The sequence below is a fragment of the Chaetura pelagica genome, unplaced genomic scaffold (assembly GCF_000747805.2).
Source record: "Chaetura pelagica isolate M959 unplaced genomic scaffold, ChaPel_1.0 scaffold48, whole genome shotgun sequence".
Taxonomy (NCBI): Eukaryota; Metazoa; Chordata; class Aves; order Apodiformes; family Apodidae; genus Chaetura; species Chaetura pelagica.
Window position 1 is genome coordinate 2,227,428 of NW_009954241.1, and position 6,714 is coordinate 2,234,141.

The window sequence follows — 6,714 nt, forward strand, 5'->3', positions numbered from 1 at the left end:
TGGCTCCATACTATATGGACATATGCACATGGACACTGGCTACAGCTTCTGGTTAACCAAGACATATATTTTGACTTGTTCCCAAAAAAGCTATGGAAAATGTTCTACTTAGTGCTTAGAGCTACAAAGATGATTAAGGGAGTGGAACATCTCCCTTATGAGGAAAGGCTGAGGGAGCTGGGTCTCTTTAGCTTGGAGAAAAGGAGACTGAGGGGTGACCTCATCAGTGTTTACAAATATATAAGGGGTGAGTGTCAGGGGGACGGAGTTAGGCTTTTCTCAGTGATGACCAGTGATAGGACAAGGGGTAATGGGTGTAAATTGGAGCATAGGAGGTTCAAGGTGAATATCCGAAAAAATTTTTTTACTGTAAGAGCGACAGAGCACTGGAACAGACTGCCCAGGGAGGTTGTGGAGTCTCCCTCACTGGAGACATTCAAAACCCACCTGGATGAGTTCCTGTGTGATATACTCTAGGTGACCCTGCTCTGGCAGGGGGGTTGTACTAGATGATCTCTCGAGGTCCCTTCCAGCCCCTAAGATTCTATGATTCTATGATTCTATGATAGTGAAAAGGAAAATTATACAGAAAAACTGTATGAAAGTTGGGGGAGTCTATAAAGAAGAAGACTTCTCTAAAGAAGTCGGGAGGATAATGTGATCAAGACAGAGGGGAGATTAAAAAAAAATACATTTCTAGATCAGTGAGGAAGTGAACACAGCAGTTGGAAATAAATACATACAAGACACAGGAAAAAGGCAAACCTAGTAATTATTACAGGTTATAAAGCATAAAAAATGGATGAGAACATTAAAGGAGTATGCATGGTTGGTGGTTTTAGGAATGGCTCTAGTTGTCTAAACTTTAACACTATTATAGGCCTATTATATCTAGATTTAAAATATATGTTACAGTTGCTACCAAAAAATAGAACAGTTTAAAAAGTAAATTTGTTCTATACTTTGTACCATATGACAATGACTTAAGTGACTTGCCGGTCATTAATAAGAAGGATATTAAACAACTTTTCTTCAAGAGAAACATTTTAAAGTACACGTGTCCTGAAGAGCTTGAATTTGAGAGTCCTTAGGGTGTTTGCATGTGTCTCAGGATCATGATCTCAAGAAGCATGACACCATATTAAATTTTAATAAAGCTTAAATTATTGCAGAAATTCTGCAAGACATGAACACTGACTATAAGTATTCAAATTGAACAAGTGAGAACACAGATAATGATAGTCTGATTTATCTAACATCAATCACAGGCAGTAAATTCTAATACAGGATGCAATCAGGAATTACACGGTGGAAATGTAGCAGCAGCAGCTGATGTAGCTTTAAGGGAAAAATAGTTTAATAGAAGTTAAATTACAAAGTTGCTCACAAGGGTAATGGTGCAGATAGTTTCTGGGTATTTTTCTGGAAAGTCAACATTGTATTTATTCTGTGGAGAAATCTCGCTTTGCCTGGGTCAGATGTGGGGTGACCGATGTAACTCAAATGGAATTATCAGTCTGTGGAGATTGATAGAGAGGATTGTGCAGAAATCAAGAGTAGGATTGATGCTATTTAGGATTTGTAGTAATTATTAGAAAGTCCATGTAAAATCTCTGTGACTAAAAGCTGTGTATGACTCAGAGGCAGGAAAAGTCAGACATGGCTGAGGAAGGAGTGGTCAGACACAGACAGGTCCTCCCATTGAAGACTCTGATGGGGGAGAAGGAACAGCTTAGTCTGGGACTGCTGGGACTATACTGGCAGCTGCTCCTGTCTTATCCCAGCTTTGCAAATGTCTGTGAGCTTATAAGCACCTCTCAGTCATCACTGCATTTGTAAGGCAAACAATGACACTTCAAATTAAAATTCTGAGCTGTAACAGTGTTGATGCAAGAGCTGATGGATGAGCAGCTCAGGTAGCCAGAGTGGGGGCACCATGGTCAGCTGGGGATGGCCTGGTTGTGCTCAGACCATTCAGGTACAGCCAAAAACATGCTCACACCTATGGGAATAAATGGTAAGGCAGCTCTGAAACAAGCTAAGCTGCATAGTGAAAAAACTGTGTAAGAATATAATATCAGGACTGAAAGTAGCTTTAATGCCATGTTTTATAATTCTGGTGTCCTCTTTGTTAAAATCTTTCAAGAAATTGAAAAAAGCTGGAAAGGACTATCCTGGAGAACTTCATGTTTTTGCAGATCCATTTGTTGCACTTCAACATCTCAGATTCTTGCAGTGTGCTCTGTTTTGCAGCATGCCCTATGAATCACATCTCAGATGCTGCTGCTCAGTTTTCACATCCTGCCACAGATACCCTAGAAGCAGCAGCCCTGTTATAGTAACTGAACCACAAACCTGACCCTGTATAAGTCAGCAGTTAAAACTCTGTGACTCTTCTTCCTACCTAAGGTGCATATGAATCCCCTCAACAGAAATGTCATATTTTCTTTCAACACATTGTCGTCTTAAAACAAACAATTAGTACTGATGAAGACCCTCTGTGTGTGAAATTCTGTGGGGTCAAAAGGCTCTCAGGACAGCAGCACCTTTTATTGGAAACTGCTCTGCAGGTAGGGAGAGGGGCTGGAGTCTGGGTGGGAGCTGATGTTTAATCCTCATGCTGATTGTCTTTCGTTAGAGATGTGCACAAAGAGGAGGTAGGTCAAGAGCCTCAGGAAAAGACAGCTTCCATAGAGGCATTGAGGGGGTTTGAAATCAACTAGGATCATTCAGTTAATTCAAATAAGGTGTACTTATTCTACTAAATTCTATATGTCAATATCAGGAGACAGATAATTAAGTCTAAGGCAAAAAAACCCAAACCATACAGGTGACAGTGTATAGAACAAACACAGTTGAAAAAGGTATTTTTTTCAACACTATGTCTAAAGCAACTTATTCCAAAGGTTGATACACAAAAATCTCATCAAAAGTTTTCTTCACTGTTTCTGGGACTAGAACCCTAAAAAACTACATGGTGAATAAAATATAAACCCCAATTTATCCCATCTAGACTGTGGCTTATGCCTATTCTTGTAACAATATTTTTTTTTTTAATTTGAAATGATAAAGATGACAGATATCTTTAAGAACATAAACTTCAGATTATATAAGGTATCTAGAGTATTTCTCCTGAATAGTCCTGAATTTTTAACATTTGTGGTGCTCCATTGATACCTGAAATTAAAAAACAAATTTTTTAAAAAGCTTTTTTTTTTTTTTTTTTTTTTTACTTTTCACCAGATATATTTTTTCAGTTCTAACTTTTCCCCTAACTGATTCCAGTGTGGCACCAAGCACTGTCTGCCATTACATGACAGATTCCATTCACCACTGACAGAGGTGTTTAGGACTGTTTGGCATCAGTCCTGTCTCTAACACAATACTCAAGGATCAGTGGAGCAAACTGCTGACTGTGAGAGATTGTCTAAGTATATAAAGTGAAGCTTCATGAGAAAGAGAATAAACACCCAGAATGTTATGCAAGGTCCATACCTGAGTCATCTTTCATAAATTCCAGTTCAATCTGATCGAGCATCCTCAGTGTTGGATGGTCTTGAAACCCATTACAAAACAAGCCCAGATTCTTTGCAGGCAGCTGTAGGTGCTGTTCATAACGACTGAGACATTTCAGTAATCACAGATTTGTACCTTTGGATCAGCAGCTGGCTCAGGATGCTATGAAAGCTGTGTGTCATGCTCTTGGGGTTCCAGTACTGGAGGGGAAGCTGGACAAATGATCTAACCCTCTACTCATTTGGCAGTATAGCATATAAAGAGCAGCAGGAGGTGCCAGATGTTCTTGCAGTAGTGCATAGAAAAATTGTGGGTCTGATTTTTTCCTCACTTCCATTTCTTCTATTTGACTTTTGGGGTTTTGTGATGTTTATTGGCCTCCAGAGGTGTTTGAGGGTCACTGATTTTGAGACTGTCTCTAGTGTTTCAAATATGTGGTACCATAGAGATTCAATTTATGCATATGTATGGGCACAATGGAATTGGCAGCTGCCTATAGGCATTTTTTTAGGTCCCCTGACATTGCCATGCTGGAGCCCTGATGACCTAAAGATCTCACAGTGCTTTGCATGCATGAGAGAATTCTAGGGCAACTAGAGATAAAGGAAAATAAGACTAATTCCAGTCCATAAAGCTTCAGCCTTGATTCCTTTCAGCTTTCCTCTGTGCTTTTCACTTCTCATAATCCTAAATAATTTGGATTATGATTTTTGCTTTCCTGTTACCTTTTATATATCCCATGAATCAACACTAAACCCCTGCCCTGACCTTCTCACCTAGGAAACTATTGATCCAATCATGCCTATCTGCCTCCTTCAATCATGCAGCTGCTCTTTTCTATCTTTACTGCATTTCTCCTGATTCAGCACATCCACGTGATTTGTGCCTAAGTTATGTTCTCACCTGTGATTCTGCTCATACCCATCACTAGTTTGAAATTGCTGCTTTACTCATCCCCTCCTATAGGGCTAATTTCTACATTTGCAAGGTCCTACACAACCTGGCTCCCTTCTCAAGCCAAATACTTTCTCAGTATTTTTTAATATCCTTCTCCTTCCTGTCTTACAGTGCATTGAAAGACTTCCTGTAGCAATCTCTGGTTTATCACATATATAGTGCCCTTTCTTCTTCACATTGCAAACATTATTCTCAGTTTTCCCAGGAAGTGACTTCCTGGTGATTACTGCATACAGCCTTATCATTTAGTTCAGTCTAGTCTCATTGTAGGCATGAGGACTGGCAAAGGGAAAAAGATTCCTGATAATATTGCAAAATAACTATTCAGAGAACCCACTGTAATCACAAACTATGTTGAAGGCATGGACACAAGAAAAGTAACATGGGAGAAAAGGGATGCTTTTCCTAGAGTAATACTTGGAAGGATTTCTGGCTTCTTTTCTTCTGTTCTTCAATGATCTTTAAAGGTCGTGATTCTGGGTTTCACTGAAATTACTGGGTTTTGTCATGGACTCACTGGGGTAAAAATTCTTCTGTAATTTTGAATTCCAATTTGTCCTTACCTTTGACTTCACAGCTTGCCCATTTGGTTGGCTTCAGTAACTGACAGTAAGAAAATGAGAGACTGACATGAAATTCTCAAGTTGGAAATTGGATTGGAAGCATTGCAGCTTGGTACTTCATTCTTAGAACCTGAAATGTTAGTTGCATGTTGTTATATGGCTACATTTAAAGGAAAACTGTTCTACTTGTTTCAGGCATTCATAAAGCCTTTCAAGCCTTGGTGGTGGTTTAGAATGTCTCCTGTATAGTTCAATTTCAGTACAATTTTCCTCGAGCAGTTCTTACCCTAATACTGGTTGGGTGTCTGGCCAAGTACCAGAATTTATCTTAGAAACAATAATTTTGATAATTGTCAACTCTGTTATAACTTTTTAGGTTTATTAACACACAAAATAAAGATCTGTTTAAAAGTCTCAAATTGAAAACTTATAACAAAGCTATTTCCCCCCCCATATGGCCTACAATTTCAGCATTATCATGACTGGCACACTATGCCAATTGTTTTAAGAAGAGTGTTTTGGGAGGGAAAGGGCTAGGTTTAGAGATCCTCTCCTGCCTTTCTGTTTTAACTCATGACATCTTAACAGTACCTCTGCCAGTGGTGATGAGAATAGATTTGGAGTGGAAACGCTGGCACGGGTGCTTTCCTCATTAATGACTGTGATTTAAACATTTATGTTGAAGTTACTTGATTTTATATTTCAATCCCTGTTCTGTTACACTGTCTATGCTCTCTGCTAATGTAAAACTCATAATTTTATACCATTACATCCTTCAGATCCTGATATAAAAGTATGTATCTTCCCATATGTCACCGTTTGACTCAGATCCGACAACAATGCTCTCGATCCCCTCCCCCTCCCACCCAGGTAGGGAAGGAGAGAGACAAAAAGAGAGACACTTGGCTGGATTGAAAACTAAACTACACAGCTTTAATTAAACACTAATGATATAAGAAAATATATACAATTATATACAAATATGTTCAGATATGTGCAAAAGCCTCTTGCCTCTCCCCACCCCCAGCAACTCCCACAGCATCTCCTGAGCTGGAACAGTCCCAAGAAATCCTGGAGCTTCTGGAGAAGGCACAGAGTGATGAGGGTCAGGAGATCTCAGGCCTAAGGGTGGAGGGTGATGGACGGAAGAGAAGGGAAGAAGAAGCAGGAAGGAAGTTGTCTTCTGTGATCTCTGACCTTCCTTTGAGCATACGTAGATATATGGAATGGAATATCTCTGGCCAGTTTTGCTGTCTAACTCAGCTTCCTACAGGGGGGGTCATAGATCTCCCCGTAGTGTCTGAGCCGGCAGAGTAAAGATGTGACCTTGAAGACCCAGCAGTTAGAAAAACATTCCACTGTTATCAGTCTTAGCTGGAATGCTCTGTTACTAGTTAAAAGAAAGCTTACTGAAGGAAAAAAAATCAGTAAAAGGAAAATTGGCTTCATCCTGGCTCAAACCAGGGCACCATAGTGTGTAACCAAAAATAAAATCAGCTGCAGTAAGAACAGCACTGAACTGTTCCGTCTGTACAGTCTGCTTCTCAAATTAATGATTATTAAAGTACATTGGAAAAAAACCACACCACTGTGTATTAAATAAACATTGGTAAATAATTAATTTTAATACATGTTGAGTAACCATGGAATTATTAAAAAATACTTAGTTTTGAATCGT